At 41.8% G+C, this 22,459-nt stretch overlaps 16 non-coding genes across 16 annotated transcripts; all 16 read left to right on the plus strand.

The window, feature by feature from the left end:
* Positions 1-1,436: 1,436 nt before the first annotated feature.
* Positions 1,437-1,510, plus strand: trnat-cgu (transfer RNA threonine (anticodon CGU)). The gene has a single exon. It is a non-coding gene; the product is annotated as a tRNA-Thr (tRNA).
* Positions 1,511-1,921: 411 nt separating this feature from the next.
* trnat-agu (transfer RNA threonine (anticodon AGU)) lies at positions 1,922-1,995 on the plus strand. The gene has a single exon. It is a non-coding gene; the product is annotated as a tRNA-Thr (tRNA).
* Positions 1,996-2,495: 500 nt separating this feature from the next.
* On the plus strand, positions 2,496-2,569 carry trnat-ugu (transfer RNA threonine (anticodon UGU)). Its single transcript has one exon. It is a non-coding gene; the product is annotated as a tRNA-Thr (tRNA).
* A 411-nt stretch (positions 2,570-2,980) lies between these two features.
* Positions 2,981-3,054, plus strand: trnat-agu (transfer RNA threonine (anticodon AGU)). The gene has a single exon. It is a non-coding gene; the product is annotated as a tRNA-Thr (tRNA).
* Positions 3,055-6,421: 3,367 nt separating this feature from the next.
* trnat-cgu (transfer RNA threonine (anticodon CGU)) lies at positions 6,422-6,495 on the plus strand. Its single transcript has one exon. It is a non-coding gene; the product is annotated as a tRNA-Thr (tRNA).
* A 416-nt stretch (positions 6,496-6,911) lies between these two features.
* Positions 6,912-6,985, plus strand: trnat-agu (transfer RNA threonine (anticodon AGU)). Its single transcript has one exon. It is a non-coding gene; the product is annotated as a tRNA-Thr (tRNA).
* A 495-nt stretch (positions 6,986-7,480) lies between these two features.
* On the plus strand, positions 7,481-7,554 carry trnat-ugu (transfer RNA threonine (anticodon UGU)). Its single transcript has one exon. It is a non-coding gene; the product is annotated as a tRNA-Thr (tRNA).
* A 411-nt stretch (positions 7,555-7,965) lies between these two features.
* On the plus strand, positions 7,966-8,039 carry trnat-agu (transfer RNA threonine (anticodon AGU)). The gene has a single exon. It is a non-coding gene; the product is annotated as a tRNA-Thr (tRNA).
* A 500-nt stretch (positions 8,040-8,539) lies between these two features.
* On the plus strand, positions 8,540-8,613 carry trnat-ugu (transfer RNA threonine (anticodon UGU)). Its single transcript has one exon. It is a non-coding gene; the product is annotated as a tRNA-Thr (tRNA).
* A 6,670-nt stretch (positions 8,614-15,283) lies between these two features.
* trnat-cgu (transfer RNA threonine (anticodon CGU)) lies at positions 15,284-15,357 on the plus strand. Its single transcript has one exon. It is a non-coding gene; the product is annotated as a tRNA-Thr (tRNA).
* Positions 15,358-16,342: 985 nt separating this feature from the next.
* Positions 16,343-16,416, plus strand: trnat-ugu (transfer RNA threonine (anticodon UGU)). Its single transcript has one exon. It is a non-coding gene; the product is annotated as a tRNA-Thr (tRNA).
* A 411-nt stretch (positions 16,417-16,827) lies between these two features.
* Positions 16,828-16,901, plus strand: trnat-agu (transfer RNA threonine (anticodon AGU)). The gene has a single exon. It is a non-coding gene; the product is annotated as a tRNA-Thr (tRNA).
* Positions 16,902-20,274: 3,373 nt separating this feature from the next.
* On the plus strand, positions 20,275-20,348 carry trnat-cgu (transfer RNA threonine (anticodon CGU)). Its single transcript has one exon. It is a non-coding gene; the product is annotated as a tRNA-Thr (tRNA).
* A 495-nt stretch (positions 20,349-20,843) lies between these two features.
* On the plus strand, positions 20,844-20,917 carry trnat-agu (transfer RNA threonine (anticodon AGU)). The gene has a single exon. It is a non-coding gene; the product is annotated as a tRNA-Thr (tRNA).
* A 500-nt stretch (positions 20,918-21,417) lies between these two features.
* On the plus strand, positions 21,418-21,491 carry trnat-ugu (transfer RNA threonine (anticodon UGU)). Its single transcript has one exon. It is a non-coding gene; the product is annotated as a tRNA-Thr (tRNA).
* Positions 21,492-21,902: 411 nt separating this feature from the next.
* Positions 21,903-21,976, plus strand: trnat-agu (transfer RNA threonine (anticodon AGU)). The gene has a single exon. It is a non-coding gene; the product is annotated as a tRNA-Thr (tRNA).
* The last annotated feature ends 483 nt before the right edge of the window (positions 21,977-22,459 follow it).

The following is a 22,459-nucleotide window of genomic DNA, read 5'->3' on the forward strand; positions in this document are numbered from 1 at the left end:
TGCATGAAATCTGAGTAAAAGCATTTGATTTTTAACTCAATCAGAATAGAGGGATCTGCATTTGCATTTATCACAGTACCTGTAACAATCCAGCATCGTAGGACTACAACTATTTCGGATTCAGCCAACGGGTAACGTTACTAGCCAGCAGCGTTGTGCAAATTACTGAAAAGTACTAGTTACCAATTACTTCATATGAAAGTAATTATAAGGGTGGGACTGGAGCGTGTGTCTGACTGAGGGGTCGCAGGCCGGGATCGCGAGCAGTTCCAACGTGTGGTGGATGCGGCACCGCGCTGCATCAGCGCCTGCTGCCCCGGCCTGAATAATAACCTAATGAAAGAAAATAACAGCGGGCTAAAGGCTGCCTAGTGATCACATTAACATGGCGTCGCTGTTGAAATACATGGCGCAGACATCGGGGGAATATGGAACCAAATGTTTCTGCAACACAGAGATGTTTGCCGGTGGATTTTCAAGCATCGCGGAGACATAGTACCAATGCATTTGTGCTCTCTGGGTAGTTATAAATTATTTTAAACCAATTATTTTAGTGTTGCAGCTATGACAATGCCAGATAATACAACTGTCTAATTGTATTTATCACCATACCTATAATATCAGCCATTCATTGCGCCACGGTGAGGTCGGATGGCGTTACATCATAAACAGGAAATTAGGGGAACGTGCTGCCTTCATCCATTAATATTTTCATGCAATACAAAGCCAAAGAGCCCATTTAAATTTAAGTACTTTGCTTTTTTTAAAAAATGTGATATGGTAATTAGTTACATTACTCCTTACAGACAAAAGCAGTGGAATTAAACTTGCTAATGCTAACGCTAGCAATGCAGCCTTATGCTACATCCTCTCGCAAGATAAGACAGCGTTACTGTCACTACCGAAAATGTTACACCTACCGTAAATGTAACTTCCGCTACTACGCATGCGCACGCTTGTGACTTCTGGAAGGAGGCGTGCTATTTTTACGGCATCTTGTCACATCTCATCATCTCATCTCATCAAATGATTTGCTCCAGGTGAGGCTTGAGTTCAGAATCTCAGCATGGCCCAACCAGATGCTGCCATGTGCATAGCACACGCTGACTGATTACAGTACAGGAGCCTCTGACTCAAGGTGTGTGAGTACACTATGTCAGTGTTTTCTTGAAAAATGTTGTCCACACAATAGTCTTGGGCCCATACCTTACTTTCCTTAAGTAGTAGACCACTGAGATCTGGTTGAAGTTTCAGCAGATTCTCATTATGTAAATTGCCACCATTACGATCTACTAATTGAAGAAGCAGGGGAGTCTTGACTGACTCAAATAATGAAGAGTGTACAATTGGCTTGGTTCTAAACATTTTCTGCTGTCAGGCTACTAACTTTAGTAGTTTGATAATCCCTGAAATGTGAGTTGCAACTTTTAATAGTGGGTGCTGTGGCTTAGTGGTTTAAAGCACCTGTCTCGTAAACAGAAGATCCTGGGTCGAAATCCCAGCAGCACCTTGTTAATGTTGATGAATCTTTTGCCAAGAACAACCGTCATGTCTGCTGGAGGCATGGTAAGTGTAGACCTTGTATGTTAAGAGCAAAAGTGTCAGCTAGGCACTCGCACAACATGTCTTTGCTCACGCCATGGAGGCATTACAGTAGTGCTGCTCGAGAAAATAGTTCAATACTGAAGTGTTTGCTAGAAGCCACACAGCTACCTTCTTCATTGGGCAGTGAACATGACAGAGGTGAACAGCAGTGGCCAGGAGAAAGAAAGTTATGGAGAAAAAAGAATCTGAAGCGGTTGTGTAGAGGACGTGTTGACCAATTTCAACGGCTGGCAAGGATCATAGCCACGGTCTTGGAGTTGTAAAATACGTAACTGACAGACAAGGGTAGTGGTGGTCCTACTTTTTCCTATCTCTTGGCGCTGTGGCTTAGTTGGTTAAAGTGCCTGTCTAGTAAACAGGAGATCCTGGGTTCAAATCCCTGCAGTGCCTTGCGTTTCACTGTAGGGAATGAGATGCTGTGTGGTTTCTGCAATTTTTCCACTGAAGGCAGTCATTGTGGGAAGAAGCTGTCAGAAGCAAATCATTTGCTCCAGGTGAGGCTTTAGTTCAGAATCTCCGCATGGCTCAACCAGTCACTGCCATGTGCATAGCAGACGCTGACTCTTTACAGTACAGGAGTCTATGACTCAAGGCGTGTGAGTACACTATGTCAGTGTTTTCTCGAAAAATGTTGTCCACACAATAGTCTTGGGCCCATACCTTACTTTCCTTAAGTAGTAGATTTCTGAAATCTGGCTGAAGTTTCAGCAGATTCTCATTATCTCAATTGCCACCATCACGATCCACTGAGTGAAGAAGCAGGGGAGTCTTGAATGACTGACATAATGAAGAGTGGACAATCGGCTTGAATCTAAAAATTTTATGCTGTCAGGCTACTAGTTGTAGTACTTGGACAATCCCTGAAGTAAGAGGTGCAATTCTTACCAGGGGGTGCTGTGGCTTAGTGGTTTAAAGCGCCTGTCTTGTAAACAGGAGATCCTGGGTCCGAATCCCAGCAGCACCTTGTTAATGCTGATGAATCTTTTGCCAAGAACAACCGTCATGTCTGCTGGAGGCATGGTAAGTGTAGACCTTGTATGTTAAGAGCAAAAGTGTCAGCTAGGCACTCGCACAACGTGTCTTTGCTCCTGCCATGGAGGCATTACAATAGTTCTGCTCGAGAAAATAGTTCAATACTGAAGACTTTGCTAGAAGCCACACAGCTACCTTCTTCGTTGGGCAGTGAACATGACAGAGTTGAACAGCAGTGGCCTGGAGAAGGATAGTTATGGAGAAGAATGAATTTGAAGCAGTTGTGTAGAGGAAGTGTTGACCAATTTCAATGGTTGGCAAGGATCATAGCCACGATCATGTAATTGTGAAATACGTAACTGACAGACAAGGGTAGTGGTGGTCCTACTTTTTCCTGTCTCTTGGTGCTGTGGCTTAGTTGGTTATAGTGCCTGTCTAGTAAACAGGAGATCCTGAGTTCAAATCCCAGCAGTGCCTTGAATTTCACTGTATGAAATGCTGTGAGCTTCTTGCCTTTTTTCCACTGAAGGCCGTCATTGTGGGAAGAAACTGTCAGAAGCAAATCATTTGCTCCAGGTGAGGCTTGAGTTCAGAATCTCAGCATGGCCCAACCAGACGCTGCCATGTGCATAGCACACGCTGACTGATTACAGTACAGGAGCCTCTGACTCAAGGTGTTTGAGTACACTATGTCAGTGTTTTCTCGAAAAATGTTGTCCACACAAAAATCTTGGGCCCATACCTTACTTTCCTTAACCCTTAAGAACCCAGACCTATTTCTACTTTCATGAAAATTACGGGGGTTGTAAGTTATATCAAATGAATCATATATAACACATTTCTGAAGTTTTTTTTGTAATAACACCACCTACTGGCCCAGATCTGAAATGTCACATATGCGTCACATTGGGCATACAAGGTACATTTGTTCCATATTTAGAAAGTAATTCTGTAAACACTTTCTTGCTTTTAAAAACAGAATTTCCTTTTTATTTTCAAATTCTTAACATGGATAATGATGGTAACACTTCTTGGTTTACTTCAACAAGCTTCTTGGGAAAAAAAATAAAAAAATCAGCCCAATGTTGGAGGTACAATTGAACATGTCACTGAAAAAACATTAACATTAGAGAGGTGTAATGAACTAAAAACATGAGCATATAAAAACATTGTGCCAAAATAGAAAAGAATGTTACATAAAGTCAATAACTTGCTCAAATGGCTTTTTTCATTGCAGTTGTTAGAAGTTTACCTTTGGTAATGGTAACTTTTGAAGCAATTTCTTTCCTCTGTGAAACAAAGACGTACATCACATTTTTCACAGAGGGTGGTAGTTGCATTCACCTTGCAATTTTTGCACCGACCTCGCTTTTCACATTTTACCGGCCAATGTGCAACCTCATCAGTCCCGACATCCTCTGGAACTCCAACACGAACTCTCTTGGGTGGTGGAGGTGGTGATGAGATGTTCTGTGATGGGCGCCCCTCGGCCTGTGTGATTTCCAAAGGATCAGGCTTGTAGCAACTTCTGCCTGGAAGGTTCTTTGTTTCAGTGGCTTTTGGACACCAAGTAGCTTGCAGTCACGACGATAAATCAACCATGCGTTGACAACACCGAGCATGATGGTTTGCCAGAACAGGTAGAGATACCACCTCCGTGACTTCATGTGGTACTTGTACCTTGCAATGCAGGCGTCAAGCAGGTCAATACCCCCCATGAATGTGTTGTACTCCTTCACAATGTGTGGCCTTTTGACCTCAACAAATGCCTTGTCCGATTTGCTCCAGCGACGGACTGTATCTTGAGGCTCAGTTGCACAATAGGATGAGATGAGGGTAACAGATTTGTTGTCATACCACTTCACAATAACCATGCTCTCCTCCTTATTCACCCTGGCATCAACAGATCCTCTGCCTCTCTGGGCAAGACTTTTTTCATCTTCAAGCTGACAACCTGCTAAGCGATTTCCACGAAGTGTTCCTACAAAGTAGATCTGTCGCTGAAGAAGTGTGAGCACAAGTGGGGCTGAGGAGAAGAAGTTATCAGCAAAAACTTTGTAGTTTTGCTCAGCTGGCAGAGCTTCACACAACTTCACCACAACATCTCCTCCAATCCCAGTCTTCTTCCCAGTACCACCTTGATAAACAACAAAATCATGGAGCATACCAGAGGATGAGCACCGGGCCCAGATTTTCAATCCCCAGGAGTGGGGCTTTCCCTTCACATACTGCCTTATTGGGCTGTGTGTCCCCTTGAAGGGTACCATTTGCTCATCAACAGAGTTGTACTCCTCTGGGACGATATCCAGGCATTGTTTGCTAAACATTTCAAGCCATGGACGGATCTTCCAGCACTTGTCTTCTGCATCTCTGTGTAATAAATCTGTATTGTCAGTGAAATGTAGAGATCCCAGCAGGGTTTGAAATCGGTTGCGGGACATGTTATCTGCTACCATAGGACACCTGGCGTCATTTTCCCAGTATGCTCGATTTCCAGGCATTTGGCACAGACCCATCCTCAGATAGAGACCAATGAGTATTTCTAGTTCTTTAACAGTGGTATTTACATTTCTCAGATGGTTGGATTTTTGTACACTGTATAAATTTGTTTGTTCCATTAACAACAGCAGCATATTATCTGTGATGAAGTTTTTGAAGTACTCCAGTGGAGTGTGGATCTCATCTGGAGGTTTGGCACAGGGTCCCTTGAATGTGGTCTCAGGGGTTTCAAACGTTTTCTTTCTCCAGGAGAATTTTTGTCCTTTGATGGCTGCCTTGGGCTGCCCAGTGTCCATATGGCTTGAATGTGGCTCTGTCTCTAAATCACTTGAATCACAACTGTCTGAATCACTGGATTCACTTGATTCATCACTCTCCACGTCTTTGTGGGGGATGTAATTAGGGTCTTCAGAATCTTCATCTGAGCTACTTTCACATCCCTCATACTCACTGTCCTCTGCAGCGATAAACTCCAGCGCATCTTGAACACTATATTTTTTCTTTTTATCCATTCTACTAAAGAGTGAAAATGACAAAAAATGGGGGGTAATTGAAAAACGCCTCGACAAAGCTAAAGTAAAGTTCCATCACAAATTTAGGTAATTTAATAAATTAGTTATGCTTGAATTTAGTTAAATATGACTGAGAATTAACAACAAAGAATACATTTACTTAAAATAACTGAATGAGCTAAACTGACTAAGCAAATGATCAGTTTTTGTCTTTTTGTGACAAATATGTCACATCAGTTTTTTTAAGAAAATTTGGAGTTTAATGCCTGATGTGACATATTTGTCACAGCGATATTTAACAAACTGATTCTAGATCAAATTGTTTCAGAAATATTACCAAACTAGGTTACAAGTGACCTATGACATCTTATCTAAAGTTTAGAATTGCCGAATGAGTAAAAGCTTACCTTTGCAAAAAGAAAAGAAAGTTTTTAAAATTAGCACAGTGGTCTCATTAGCTAACCAGGTGGACCAAGACTTTGAAAATGGTGTCTTGAACACCCAGAATGCCTCACTTGTCACATGACTGAACTAGTTTGTGCAGTAGACGTCACTTAGGGACTTTATTAGTTAAAAGTCAAAGTTAAACCATTATAAATAGTTTTTCTCTAAGTGTAAAGGGGCGGTGACACCATCTGGTTGAAGTTTCAGCAGATTCTCATTATCTCAATTGCCACCATTACGATCTACTAATTGAAGAAGCAGGGGAGTCTTGACTGACTCAAATAATGAAGAGTGTACAATTGGCTTGCTTCTAAACATTTTCTGCTGTCACGCTACTAACTTTAGTAGTTTGATAATCCCTGAAATGTGAGTTTTAGCTTTTAATAGTGGGTGCTGTGGCTTAGTGGTTTAAAGCGCCTGTCTCGTAAACAGGAGATCCTGGGTCCAAATCCCAGCAGCACCTTGTTAATGTTGATGAATCTTTTGCAAAGAACAACCGTCATGTCTGCTGGAGGCATGGTAAGTGTAGACCTTGTATGTTAAGAGCAAAACTGTCAGCTACTGTAGGCAGTCGCACAACATGTCTTTGCTCACGCCATGGAGGCATTACAATAGTGCTGCTCGAGAAAATAGTTCAATACTGAAGTGTTTGCTAGAAGCCACACAGCTACCTTCTTCATTGGGCAGTGAACATGACAGAGGTGAACAGCAGTGGCCTGGAGAAAGAAAGTTATGGAGAAAAAAGAATTTGAAGCGGTTGTGTAGAGGACGTGTTGACCAATTTCAATGGCTGGCAAGGATCATAGCCACGTTCTTGGAGTTGTAAAATACGTAACTGACAGACAAGGGCAGTGGTGGTCCTACTGTTTCCTGTCTCTTGGTGCTGTGGCTTAGTTGGTTATAGTGCCTGTCTAGTAAACAGGAGATCCTGGGTTCAAATCCCTGCAGTGCCTTGAATTTCACTATATGAAATGCTGTGAGCTTCTTACCTTTTTTCCACTGAAGGCCATCATTGTGGGAAGAAACTGTCAGAAGCAAATCATTTGCTCCAGGTGAGGCTTGAGTTCAGAATCTCAGCATGGCCCAACCAGACGCTGCCATGTGCATAGCACACGCTGACTGATTACAGTACAGGAGCCTTTGACTCAAGGTGTTTGAGTACACTATGTCAGTGTTTTCTCGAAAAATGTTGTCCACACAAAAATCTTGGGCCCATACCTTACTTTCCTTAAGTAGTAGACCACTGAGATCTGGTTGAAGTTTCAGCAGATTCTCATTATCTCAATTGCCACCATTACGATCTACTAATTGAAGAAGCAGGGGAGTCTTGACTGACTGACATAATGAAGAGTGTACAATCGGCTAGAATTTAAAAATTTTATGCTGTCAGGCTACTAGTTGTAGTACTTGGACAATCCCTGAAGTAAGAGGTGCAATTCTTACCTCGAGGTGCTGTGGCTTAGTTGGTTAAAGCGCCTGTCTTGTAAACAGGAGATCCTGGGTCCGAATCCCAGCAGCACCTTGTTAATGCTGATGAATCTTTTGCCAAGAACAACCTTCATGTCTGCTGGAGGCATGGTAGGTGTTGACCTTGTATGTTAAGAGCAAAAGTGTCAGCTAGGCACTCGCACAACATGTCTTTGCTCACGCCATGGAGGCATTACAATAGTGCTGCTCGAGAAAATAGTTCAATACTGAAGTGTTTGCTAGAAGCCACACAGCTACCTTCTTCATTGGGCAGTGAACATGACAGAGGTGAACAGCAGTGGCCTGGAGAAAGAAAGTTATGGAGAAGAAAGAATTTGAAGCGGTTGTGTAGAGGACGTGTTGACCAATTTCAACGGCTGGCAAGGATCAAAGCCACGGTCTTGGAGTTGTAAAATACGTAACTGACAGACAAGGGCAGTGGTGGTCCTGCTTTTTCCTGTGTCTTGGCGCTGTGGCTTAGTTGGTTAAAGTGCCTGTCTAGTAAACAGGAGATCCTGGGTTCAAATCCCAGCAGTGCCTTGAGTTTCACTGTAGGGAATGAGATGCTGTGAAATTTCTGCATTTTTTCCACTGAAGGCAGTTATTGTGGGAAGAAGCTGTCAGAAGCAAATCATTTGCTCCAGGTGAGGCTTAAGTTCAGAATCTCCGCATGGCCCAACCAGACGCTACCACGTGTATAGCAAACGCTGACTGATTACAGTACAGGAGTCTATGACTCAAGGCGTGTGAGTACACTATGTCAGTGTTTTCTCGAAAAATGTTGTCCACACAATAGTCTTGGGCCCATACCTTACTTTCCTTAAGTAGTAGATCACTGAAATCTGGCTGAAGTTTCAGCAGATTCTCATTATCTCAATTGCCACCATCACGATCCACTGAGTGAAGAAGCAGGGGAGTCTTGACTGACTGACATAATGAAGAGTGTACAATCGGCTAGAATCTAAATATTTTATGCTGTCAGGCTACTAGTTGTAGTACTTGGACAATCCCTGAAGTAAGAGGTGCAATTCTTACCTTGAGGTGCTGTGGCTTAGTGGTTTAAAGCGCCTGTCTTGTAAACAGGAGATCCTGGGTCCGAATCCCAGCAGCACCTTGTTAATGCTGATGAATCTTTTGTCAAGAACAACCGTCATGTCTGCTGGAGGCATGGTAAGTGTAGACCTTGTATGTTAAGAGCAAAAGTGTCAGCTAGGCACTCGCACAACGTGTCTTTGCTCCTGCCATGGAGGCATTACAATAGTTCTGCTCGAGAAAATAGTTCAATACTGAAGACATTGCTAGAAGCCACACAGCTACCTTCTTCGTTGGGCAGTGAACATGACAGAGGTGAACAGCAGTGGCCTGGAGAAGGATAGTTATGGAGAAGAATGAATTTGAAGCAGTTGTGTAGAGGAAGTGTTGACCAATTTCAACGGTTGGCAAGGATCATAGCCACGATCATGTAATTGTGAAATACGTAACTGACAGACAAGGGTAGTGGTGGTCCTACTTTTTCCTGTCTCTTGGTGCTGTGGCTTAGTTGGTTATAGTGCCTGTATAGTAAACAGGAGATCCTGGGTTCAAATCCCAGCAGTGCCTTGAATTTCACTGTATGAAATGCTGTGAGCTTCTTGCCTTTTTTCCACTGAAGGCCGTCATTGTGGGAAGAAACTGTCAGAAGCAAATCATTTGCTCCAGGTGAGGCTTGAGTTCAGAATCTCAGCATGGCCCAACCAGACGCTGCCATGTGCATAGCACACGCTGACTGATTACAGTACAGGAGCCTCTGACTCAAGGTGTTTGAGTACACTATGTCAGTGTTTTCTCGAAAAATGTTGTCCACACAAAAATCTTGGGCCCATACCTTACTTTCCTTAACCCTTAAGAACCCAGACCTGTTTCTACTTTCATGAAAATTACGGGGGTTGTAAGTTATATCAAATGAATCATATATAACACATTTCTGAAGTTTTTTTTGTAATAGCACCACCTACTGGCCCAGATCTGAAATGTCACATATGCGTCACATTGGGCATACAAGGTACATTTGTTCCATATTTAGAAAGTAATTCTGTAAACACTTTCTTGCTTTTAAAAACAGAATTTCCTTTTTATTTTCAAATTCTTAACATGGATAATGATGGTAACACTTCTTGGTTTACTTCAACAAGCTTCTTGGGAAAAAAAATAAATAAATCAGCCCAATGTTGGAGGTACAATTGAACATGTCACTGAAAAAACATTAACATTAGAGAGGTGTAATGAACTAAAAACATGAGCATATAAAAACATTGTGCCAAAATAGAAAAGAATGTTACATAAAGTCAATAACTTGCTCAAATGGCTTTTTTCATTGCAGTTGTTAGAAGTTTACCTTTGGTAATGGTAACTTTTGAAGCAATTTCTTTCCTCTGTGAAACAAAGACGTACATCACATTTTTCACAGAGGGTGGTAGTTGCATTCACCTTGCAATTTTTGCACCGACCTCGCTTTTCACATTTTACCGGCCAATGTGCAACCTCATCAGTCCCGACATCCTCTGGAACTCCAACACGAACTCTCTTGGGTGGTGGAGGTGGTGATGAGATGTTCTGTGATGGGCGCCCCTCGGCCTGTGTGATTTCCAAAGGATCAGGCTTGTGGCAACTTCTGCCTGGAAGGTTCTTTGTTTCAGTGGCTTTTGGACACCAAGTAGCTTGCAGTCACAACGATAAATCAACCATGCGTTGACAACACCGAGCATGATTAATAATTAATAATTAATAACTTAGAGGCTTTAATTTCTTCAGACAATTACGACATTATAGGAATAACTGAAACATGGATGAGTGATAATGATGGTGATGAATATAATATGGATGGTTATACGTTGTTCCGTAGAGACCGGATAGGCAAGAAGGGAGGTGGTGTTGCAGTATACGTAAAAGAAAACTTGCAGGCAAGGGATCTCACTGATAAAAATAAAAATTCAGAAGCTCTATGGATCAAACTTGATGCTAAAGATTCAAATGGCCTAATTGTCGGGGTTTGTTATAGGGCACCTAATGTAGCTGTAGAGGAAAGCAGAATATTATATGATGATATCAGGATTATGAGTAATAAAAATGATGTGGTGGTTATGGGTGATTTTAATTTACCTGGGATACAGTGGGACACAGTCTCTGGCTCTTCTGTAAATGAACTTGAGATGGTGGAATTAGTACAGGATTGTTTTTTTACTCAGTTTGTTAATACTCCTACCAGGGGAGAAGCCCTTCTTGATCTCGTTTTTTGTAATAACCAGGATAGGATTGGAAAATTAGAGGTTTTAGACCCATTGTACGGTAGTGATCATAACATGGTTAAATTCGAGGTTAATTTTAGTGTACGAAGAGCAAAGTCTAAATTAAAAGTATACAATGTTAGGAAGGCTAACTTTAATGGTATGAGACGGAAATTAGAAACTGTAAACTGGACAGAGTTAAATAGCAAAACAGTTGAAGAGGCATGGGAATTTTTCAAAAGCACATTGTTGCAAGTGCAAGAGGACTTCATACCTGTTTCCAGCAAAACTAAATCTAGGAAACGACAACCAAGGTGGTTTACTAAGGAAATTAAGAATAAAGTCAGGAGGAAAAGGGCTCTGTTCCACAACTGGAAAATAACTAATGATTTCAAAATCAAGCAGGAGTATCTAAGTCTACAGGCAGAGTTAAAAAATGACATTAGGCTATCAAAGAGGGATGTAGAAAGAAAAATTGCATTGGAGGCTAAGCATGACAGTAAAGGTTTCTTCCAATATTTTAACTCCAAGAGAGCACTAAAAGCTGAAATCACTAATTTGCAGGATAGTAAGGGCCTTATAATTGATAACGAAATTGATATGGTAAACGAGTTTAATGATTATTTTTCAAGGGTGTTCACAATAGAGAACACAAGTAACTTGCCACCAATTAATACAAATACAGCATCGTCTATGACCAATATATGTATAACTGAGGTTGATGTGATACTAAGCCTAGCTAAACTCAAAATAAATAAATCGCAGGGGCCTGATGGCATCTTACCTATAGTCTTGAAAGAGATGAGGGATATTATTAGCCAACCTTTGACTTTAATATTCCAGAAATCGTTATCTGCCGGTGTGGTACCATCAGATTGGAAGCATGCTAATATAACACCCATATTCAAAAAAGGGGATAGAAGTAATCCAGCAAACTATAGGCCAATCAGTTTAACTAGCATTACTGGAAAAATAATGGAAGCTATAATTCAAGTGAAAATGGTAGATTACCTAGATGCAAATAACATTATAAAGGATAGCCAACATGGATTTAGGAGAGGTAGATCCTGCTTAACGAATCTGCTTGAGTTCTTTGAGGAAGCTACAAGTGAAATTGATCACAAAAAGGCCTATGATGTGATTTACTTAGATTTCCAGAAAGCCTTTGATGTTGTCCCCCACAAACGGCTCTTGTTAAAACTTAAAGCTGCAGGAATTTTAGGAACTGTGGCAGCTTGGATCAAAAACTGGCTAACTGATAGGAAGCAGCGAGTAGTTATTAGAGGCACTATGTCACAGTGGGCCTCCGTTTATAGTGGGGTACCGCAGGGTTCAATTTTAGGACCACTATTGTTCCTAATTTACATTAATGATATTGACACGAATACATACAGTAAACTGGTTAAATTTGCAGACGACACTAAGGTGGGCGGGGTAGCAGATACTAATCTAGCAGCAGAGAGGCTTCAAGGGGATCTGGATTTAATTAGCGAATGGGCTGATACTTGGCAGATGAAATTTAACACAGATAAATGTAAGGTAATCCATGCAGGGAGCAGAAATATACAGTACAGATATTTTATGGGTTCCACTGAAATAAAGGTAGCTGATTACGAGAAAGATCTCGGTATGTATGTTGATGCTTCCATGTCCCACTCTCGCCAATGTGGGGAAGCAATAAAAAAGGCGAACAGAATGTTGGGTTATATCTCTAGATGTGTGGAGTTTAAGTCAAGGGAGGTGATGTTACACTTATATAATTCCTTGGTAAGACCCCACCTAGAATACTGTGTGCAGGTTTGGTCACCACACCTCAAGAAGGACATTGCTGCCTTAGAAAAGGTGCAACGAAGAGCTACGAGAATGATTCCTGGTTTTAGAGGAATGTCTTACGAGGAGAGGTTAGCGGAACTGAATCTGTTCAGCCTTGAGCAAAGGAGACTAAGGGGGGATATGATTCAGGTCTATAAGATTCTAACGGGTCTGGATGCTGTTCAGCCAAATGACTATTTCAATATTAGTCTAAATACTAGAACTCGTGGCCATAAGTGGAAATTAGCGGGAGAACATTTTAAAACAAATTTGAGGAAGCACTTCTTTACACAGCGTGTAGTCAGAGTATGGAATAGTCTTCCTGCTATTGTAGTGGAAGCTAAAACCATGGGTTCCTTTAAATCAGAGCTGGATAAGATTTTAACAACTCTGAGCTATTAGCTAAGTTCTCCCCAAACGAGCTTGATGGGCCGAATGGCCTCCTCTCGTTTGTAAATTTCTTATGTTCTTATGTTCTTATGATGGTTTGCCAGAACAGGTAGAGATACCACCTCCGTGACTTCATGTGGTACTTGTACCTTGCAATGCAGGCGTCAAGCAGGTCAATACCCCCCATGAATGTGTTGTACTCCTTCACAATGTGTGGCCTTTTGACCTCAACAAATGCCTTGTCCGATTTGCTCCAGCGACGGACTGTATCTTGAGGCTCAGTTGCACAATAGGATGAGATGAGGGTAACAGATTTGTTGTCATACCACTTCACAATAACCATGCTCTCCTCCTTATTCACCCTGGCATCAACAGATCCTCTGCCTCTCTGGGCAAGACTTTTTTCATCTTCAAGCTGACAACCTGCTAAGCGATTTCCACGAAGTGTTCCTACAAAGTAGATCTGTCGCTGAAGAAGTGTAAGCACAAGTGGGGCTGAGGAGAAGAAGTTATCAGCAAAAACTTTGTAGTTTTGCTCAGCTGGCAGAGCTTCACACAACTTCACCACAACATCTCCTCCAATCCCAAGTAAAGTCTTCTTCCCAGTACCACCTTGATAAACAACAAAATCATGGAGCATACCAGAGGATGAGCACCGGGCCCAGATTTTCAATCCCCAGGGGTGGGGCTTTCCCTTCACATACTGCCTTATTGGGCTGTGTGTCCCCTTGAAGGGTACCATTTGCTCATCAACAGAGTTGTACTCCTCTGGGACGATATCCAGGCATTGTTTGCTAAACATTTCAAGCCATGGACGGATCTTCCAGCACTTGTCTTCTGCATCTCTGTGTAATAAATCTGTATTGTCAGTGAAATGTAGAGATCCCAGCAGGGTTTGAAATCGGTTGCGGGACATGTTATCTGCTACCATAGGACACCTGGCGTCATTTTCCCAGTATGCTCGATTTCCAGGCATTTGGCACAGACCCATCCTCAGATAGAGACCAATGAGTATTTCTAGTTCTTTAACAGTGGTATTTACATTTCTCAGATGGTTGGATTTTTGTACACTGTATAAATTTGTTTGTTCCATTAACAACAGCAGCATATTATCTGTGATGAAGTTTTTGAAGTACTCCAGTGGAGTGTGGATCTCATCTGGAGGTTTGGCACAGGGTCCCTTGAATGTGGTCTCAGGGGTTTCAAACGTTTTCTTTCTCCAGGAGAATTTTTGTCCTTTGATGGCTGCCTTGGGCTGCCCAGTGTCCATATGGCTTGAATGTGGCTCTGTCTCTAAATCACTTGAATCACAACTGTCTGAATCACTGGATTCACTTGATTCATCACTCTCCACGTCTTTGTGGGGGATGTAATTAGGGTCTTCAGAATCTTCATCTGAGCTACTTTCACATCCCTCATACTCACTGTCCTCTGCAGCGATAAACTCCAGCGCATCTTGAACACTATATTTTTTCTTTTTATCCATTCTACTAAAGAGTGAAAATGACAAAAAATGGGGGGTAACTGAAAAACGCCTCGACAAAGCTAAAGTAAAGTTCCATCACAAATTTAGGTAATTTAATAAATTAGTTATGCTTGAATTTAGTTAAATATGACTGAGAATTAACAACAAAGAATACATTTACTTAAAATAACTGAATGAGCTAAACTGACTAAGCAAATGATCAGTTTTTGTCTTTTTGTGACAAATATGTCACATCAGTTTTTTTAAGAAAATTTGGAGTTTAATGCCTGATGTGACATATTTGTCACAGCGATATTTAACAAACTGATTCTAGATCAAATTGTTTCAGAAATATTACCAAACTAGGTTACAAGTGACCTATGACATCTTATCTAAAGTTTAGAATTGCCGAATGAGTAAAAGCTTACCTTTGCAAAAAGAAAAGAAAGTTTTTAAAATTAGCACAGTGGTCTCATTAGCTAACCAGGTGGACCAAGACTTTGAAAATGGTGTCTTGAACACCCAGAATGCCTCACTTGTCACATGACTGAACTAGTTTGTGCAGTAGACGTCACTTAGGGACTTTATTAGTTAAAAGTCAAAGTTAAACCATTATAAATAGTTTTTCTCTAAGTGTAAAGGGGCGGTGACACCATCTGGTTGAAGTTTCAGCAGATTCTCATTATCTCAATTGCCACCATTACGATCTACTAATTGAAGAAGCAGGGGAGTCTTGACTGACTCAAATAATGAAGAGTGTACAATTGGCTTGCTTCTAAACATTTTCTGCTGTCACGCTACTAACTTTAGTAGTTTGATAATCCCTGAAATGTGAGTTTCAACTTTTAATAGTGGGTGCTGTGGCTTAGTGGTTTAAAGCGCCTGTCTCGTAAACAGGAGATCCTGGGTCCAAATCCCAGCAGCACTTTGTTAATGTTGATGAATCTTTTGCCAAGAACAACCGTCATGTCTGCTGGAGGCATGGTAAGTGTAGACCTTGTATGTTAAGAGCAAAAGTGTCAGCTAGGCCCTCGCACAACATGTCTTTGCTCACGCCATGGAGGCATTACAATAGTGCTGCTCGAGAAAATAGTTCAATACTGAAGTGTTTGCTAGAAGCCACACAGCTACCTTCTTCATTGGGCAGTGAACATGACAGAGGTGAACAGCAGTGGCCAGGAGAAAGAAAGTTATGGAGAAAAAAGAATTTGAAGCGGTTGTGTAGAGGACGTGTTGACCAATTTCAACAGCTGGCAAGGATCATAGCCACGGTCTTGGAGTTGTAAAATACGTAACTGACAGACAAGGGTAGTGGTGGTCCTACTTTTTCCTATCTCTTGGCGCTGTGGCTTAGTTGGTTAAAATGCCTGTCTAGTAAACAGGAGATCCTGCGTTCAAATCCCAGCAGTGCCCTGCGTTTCACTGTAGGGAATGAGATGCTGTGTGGTTTCTGCAGTTTTTCCACTGAAGGCAGTCATTGTGGGAAGAAGCTGTCAGAAGCAAATCATTTGCTCCAGGTGAGGCTTTAGTTCAGAATCTCCGCATGGCTCAACCAGTCACTGCCATGTGCATAGCAGACGCTGACTGATTACAGTACAGGAGTCTATGACTCAAGGCGTGTGAGTACACTATGTCAGTGTTTTCTCGAAAAATGTTGTCCACACAATAGTCTTGGGCCCATACCTTACTTTCCTTAAGTAGTAGATCTCTAAAATCTGGCTGAAGTTTCAGCAGATTCTCATTATCTCAATTGCCACCATCACGATCCACTGAGTGAAGAAGCAGGGCAGTCTTGAATGACTGACATAATGAAGAGTGGACAATCGGCTTGAATCTAAAAATTTTATGCTGTCAGGCTACTAGTTGTAGTACTTGGACAATCCCTGAAGTAAGAGGTGCAATTCTTACCAGGGGGTGCTGTGGCTTAGTTGGTTAAAGCGCCTGTCTTGTAAACAGGAGATCCTGGGTCCAAATCCCAGCAGCACCTTGTTAATGCTGATGAATCTTTTGCCAAGAACAACCGTCATGTCTGCTGGAGGCATGGTAAGTGTAGACCTTGTACGTTAAGAGCAAAAGTGTCAGCTAGGCACTCGCACAACGTGTCTTTGCTCCTGCCATGGAGGCATTACAATAGTTCTGCTTGAGAAAATAGTTCAATACTGAAGACTTTGCTAGAAGCCACACAGCTACCTTCTTCGTTGGGCAGTGAACATGACAGAGGTGAACAGCAGTGGCCTGGAGAAGGATAGTTATGGAGAAGAATGAATTTGAAGCAGTTGTGTAGAGGAAGTGTTGACCAATTTCAACGGTTGGCAAGGATCATAGCCACGATCATGTAATTGTGAAATACGTAACTGACAGACAAGGGTAGTGGTGTTCCTACTGTTTCCTGTCTCTTGGTGCTGTGGCTTAGTTGGTTATAGTGCCTGTCTAGTAAACAGGAGATCCTGGGTTCAAATCCCAGCAGTGCCTTGAATTTCACTGTATGAAATGCTGTGAGCTTCTTGCCTTTTTTCCACTGAAGGCCGTCATTGTGGGAAGAAACTGTCAGAAGCAAATCATTTGCTCCAGGTGAGGCTTGAGTTCAGAATCTCAGCATGGCCCAACCAGACGCTGCCATGTGCATAGCACACGCTGACTGATTACAGTACAGGAGCCTCTGACTCAAGATGTTTGAGTACACTATGTCAGTGTTTTCTCGAAAAATGTTGTCCACACAAAAATCTTGGGCCCATACCTTACTTTCCTTAACCCTTAAGAACCCAGACCTATTTCTACTTTCATGAAAATTACGGGGGTTGTAAGTTATATCAAATGAATCATATATAACACATTTCTGAAGTTTTTTTTGTAATAGCACCACCTACTGGCCCAGATCTGAAATGTCACATATGCGTCACATTGGGCATACAAGGTACATTTGTTCCATATTTAGAAAGTAATTCTGTAAACACTTTCTTGCTTTTAAAAACAGAATTTCCTTTTTATTTTCAAATTCTTAACATGGATAATGATGGTAACACTTCTTGGTTTACTTCAACAAGCTTCTTGGGAAAAAAAATAAATAAATCAGCCCAATGTTGGAGGTACAATTGAACATGTCACTGAAAAAACATTAACATTAGAGAGGTGTAATGAACTAAAAACATGAGCATATAAAAACATTGTGCCAAAATAGAAAAGAATGTTACATAAAGTCAATAACTTGCTCAAATGGCTTTTTTCATTGCAGTTGTTAGAAGTTTACCTTTGGTAATGGTAACTTTTGAAGCAATTTCTTTCCTCTGTGAAACAAAGACGTACATCACATTTTTCACAGAGGGTGGTAGTTGCATTCACCTTGCAATTTTTGCACCGACCTCGCTTTTCACATTTTACCGGCCAATGTGCAACCTCATCAGTCCCGACATCCTCTGGAACTCCAACACGAACTCTCTTGGGTGGTGGAGGTGGTGATGAGATGTTCTGTGATGGGCGCCCCTCGGCCTGTGTGATTTCCAAAGGATCAGGCTTGTGGCAACTTCTGCCTGGAAGGTTCTTTGTTTCAGTGGCTTTTGGACACCAAGTAGCTTGCAGTCACGACGATGAATCAACCATGCGTTGACAACACCGAGCATGATGGTTTGCCAGAACAGGTAGAGATACCACCTCCGTGACTTCATGTGGTACTTGTACCTTGCAATGCAGGCGTCAAGCAGGTCAATACCCCCCATGAATGTGTTGTACTCCTTCACAATGTGTGGCCTTTTGACCTCAACAAATGCCTTGTCCGATTTGCTCCAGCGACGGACTGTATCTTGAGGCTCAGTTGCACAATAGGATGAGATGAGGGTAACAGATTTGTTGTCATACCACTTCACAATAACCATGCTCTCCTCCTTATTCACCCTGGCATCAACAGATCCTCTGCCTCTCTGGGCAAGACTTTTTTCATCTTCAAGCTGACAACCTGCTAAGCGATTTCCACGAAGTGTTCCTACAAAGTAGATCTGTCGCTGAAGAAGTGTGAGCACAAGTGGGGCTGAGGAGAAGAAGTTATCAGCAAAAACTTTGTAGTTTTGCTCAGCTGGCAGAGCTTCACACAACTTCACCACAACATCTCCTCCAATCCCAAGTAAAGTCTTCTTCCCAGTACCACCTTGATAAACAACAAAATCATGGAGCATACCAGAGGATGAGCACCGGGCCCAGATTTTCAATCCCCAGGGGTGGGGCTTTCCCTTCACATACTGCCTTATTGGGCTGTGTGTCCCCTTGAAGGGTACCATTTGCTCATCAACAGAGTTGTACTCCTCTGGGACGATATCCAGGCATTGTTTGCGAAACATTTCAAGCCATGGACGGATCTTCCAGCACTTGTCTTCTGCATCTCTGTGTAATAAATCTGTATTGTCAGTGAAATGTAGAGATCCCAGCAGGGTTTGAAATCGGTTGCGGGACATGTTATCTGCTACCATAGGACACCTGGCGTCATTTTCCCAGTATGCTCGATTTCCAGGCATTTGGCACAGACCCATCCTCAGATAGAGACCAATGAGTATTTCTAGTTCTTTAACAGTGGTATTTACATTTCTCAGATGGTTGGATTTTTGTACACTGTATAAATTTGTTTGTTCCATTAACAACAGCAGCATATTATCTGTGATGAAGTTTTTGAAGTACTCCAGTGGAGTGTGGATCTCATCTGGAGGTTTGGCACAGGGTCCCTTGAATGTGGTCTCAGGGGTTTCAAACGTTTTCTTTCTCCAGGAGAATTTTTGTCCTTTGATGGCTGCCTTGGGCTGCCCAGTGTCCATATGGCTTGAATGTGGCTCTGTCTCTAAATCACTTGAATCACAACTGTCTGAATCACTGGATTCACTTGATTCATCACTCTCCACGTCTTTGTGGGGGATGTAATTAGGGTCTTCAGAATCTTCATCTGAGCTACTTTCACATCCCTCATACTCACTGTCCTCTGCAGCGATAAACTCCAGCGCATCTTGAACACTATATTTTTTCTTTTTATCCATTCTACTAAAGAGTGAAAATGACAAAAAATGGGGGGTAACTGAAAAACGCCTCGACAAAGCTAAAGTAAAGTTCCATCACAAATTTAGGTAATTTAATAAATTAGTTATGCTTGAATTTAGTTAAATATGACTGAGAATTAACAACAAAGAATACATTTACTTAAAATAACTGAATGAGCTAAACTGACTAAGCAAATGATCAGTTTTTGTCTTTTTGTGACAAATATGTCACATCAGTTTTTTTAAGAAAATTTGGAGTTTAATGCCTGATGTGACATATTTGTCACAGCGATATTTAACAAACTGATTCTAGATCAAATTGTTTCAGAAATATTACCAAACTAGGTTACAAGTGACCTATGACATCTTATCTAAAGTTTAGAATTGCCGAATGAGTAAAAGCTTACCTTTGCAAAAAGAAAAGAAAGTTTTTAAAATTAGCACAGTGGTCTCATTAGCTAACCAGGTGGACCAAGACTTTGAAAATGGTGTCTTGAACACCCAGAATGCCTCACTTGTCACATGACTGAACTAGTTTGTGCAGTAGACGTCACTTAGGGACTTTATTAGTTAAAAGTCAAAGTTAAACCATTATAAATAGTTTTTCTCTAAGTGTAAAGGGGCGGTGACACCATCTGGTTGAAGTTTCAGCAGATTCTCATTATCTCAATTGCCACCATTACGATCTACTAATTGAAGAAGCAGGGGAGTCTTGACTGACTCAAATAATGAAGAGTGTACAATTGGCTTGCTTCTAAACATTTTCTGCTGTCACGCTACTAACTTTAGTAGTTTGATAATCCCTGAAATGTGAGTTTCAACTTTTAATAGTGGGTGCTGTGGCTTAGTGGTTTAAAGCGCCTGTCTCGTAAACAGGAGATCCTGGGTTCAAATCCCAGCAGTGCCTTGAATTTCACTGTATGAAATGCTGCGAGCTTCTTGCCTTTTTTCCACTGAAGGCCGTCATTGTGGGAAGAAACTGTCAGAAGCAAATCATTTGCTCCAGGTGAGGCTTGAGTTCAGAATCTCAGCATGGCCCAACCAGACGCTGCCATGTGCATAGCACACGCTGACTGATTACAGTACAGGAGCCTTTGACTCAAGGTGTTTGAGTACACTATGTCAGTGTTTTCTCGAAAAATGTTGTCCACACAAAAATCTTGGGCCCATACCTTACTTTCCTTAAGTAGTAGACCACTGAGATCTGGTTGAAGTTTCAGCAGATTCTCATTATCTCAATTGCCACCATTACGATCTACTAATTGAAGAAGCAGGGGAGTCTTGACTGACTGACATAATGAACAGTGTACAATCGGCTAGAATCTAAAAATTTTATGCTGTCAGGCTACTAGTTGTAGTACTTGGACAATCCCTGAAGTAAGAGGTGCAATTCTTACCTCGAGGTGCTGTGGCTTAGTTGGTTATAGTGCCTGTCTAGTAAACAGGAGATCCTGGGTTCAAATCCCAGCAGTGCCTTGAGTTTCACTGTAGGGAATGAGATGCTGTGAGCTTCTTGCCTTTATTCCACTGAAGGCCGTCATTGTGGGAAGAAACTGTCAGAAGCAAATCATTTGCTCCAGGTGAAGCTTGAGTTCAGAATCTCAGCATGGCCCAACCAGACGCTGCCATGTGCATAGCACACGCTGACTGATTACAGTACAGGAGCCTTTGACTCAAGGTGTTTGAGTACACTATGTCAGTGTTTTCTCGAAAAATGTTGTCCACACAAAAATCTTGGGCCCATACCTTACTTTCCTTAAGTAGTAGACCACTGAGATCTGGTTGAAGTTTCAGCAGATTCTCATTATCTCAATTGCCACCATTACGATCTACTAATTGAAGAAGCAGGGGAGTCTTGACTGACTCAAATAATGAAGAGTGTACAATTGGCTTGGTTCTAAACATTTTCTGCTGTCATGCTACTAACTTTAGTAGTTTGATAATCCCTGAAATGTGAGTTTTAGCTTTTAATAGTGGGTGCTGTGGCTTAGTGGTTTAAAGCGCCTGTCTTGTAAACAGGAGATCCTGGGTCCAAATCCCAGCAGCAGCTTGTTAATGTTGATGAATCTTTTGCCAAGAACAACCGTCATGTCTGCTGGAGGCATGGTAAGTGTAGACCTTGTATGTTAAGAGCAAAAGTGTCAGCTAGGCACTCCCACAACATGTCTTTGCTCACGCCATGGAGGCATTACAATAGTGCTGCTCGAGAAAATAGTTCAATACTGAAGTGTTTGCTAGAAGCCACACAGCTACCTTCTTCATTGGGCAGTGAACATGACAGAGGTGAACAGCAGTGGCCTGCAGAAAGAAAGTTATGGAGAAGAAAGAATTTGAAGCGGTTGTGTAGAGGACGTGTTGACCAATTTCTACGGCTGGCAAGGATCATAGCCACGGTCTTGGAGTTGTAAAATACGTAACTGACAGACAAGGGTAGTGGTGGTCCTATTGTTTCCTGTCTCTTGGTGCTGTGGCTTAGTTGGTCATAGTGCCTGTCTAGTAAACAGGAGATCCTGGGTTCAAATCCCAGCAGTGCCTTGAATTTCACTGTATGAAATGCTGTGAGCTTCTTGCCTTTTTTCCACTGAAGGCCGTCATTGTGGGAAGAAACTGTCAGAAGCAAATCATTTGCTCCAGGTGAGGCTTGAGTTCAGAATCTCAGCATGGCCCAACCAGACGCTGCCATGTGCATAGCACACGCTGACTGATTACAGTACAGGAGCCTTTGACTCAAGGTGTTTGAGTACACTATGTCAGTGTTTTCTCGAAAAATGTTGTCCACACAAAAATCTTGGGCCCATACCTTACTTTCCTTAAGTAGTAGACCACTGAGATCTGGTTGAAGTTTCAGCAGATTCTCATTATCTCAATTGCCACCATTACGATCTACTAATTGAAGAAGCAGGGGAGTCTTGACTGACTGACATAATGAAGAGTGTACAATCGGCTAGAATCTAAAAATTTTATGCTGTCAGGCTACTAGTTGTAGTACTTGGACAATCCCTGAAGTAAGAGGTGCAA

Source organism: Paramormyrops kingsleyae, chromosome 25, assembly GCF_048594095.1.
Source record: "Paramormyrops kingsleyae isolate MSU_618 chromosome 25, PKINGS_0.4, whole genome shotgun sequence".
NCBI lineage: Eukaryota > Metazoa > Chordata > Actinopteri > Osteoglossiformes > Mormyridae > Paramormyrops > Paramormyrops kingsleyae.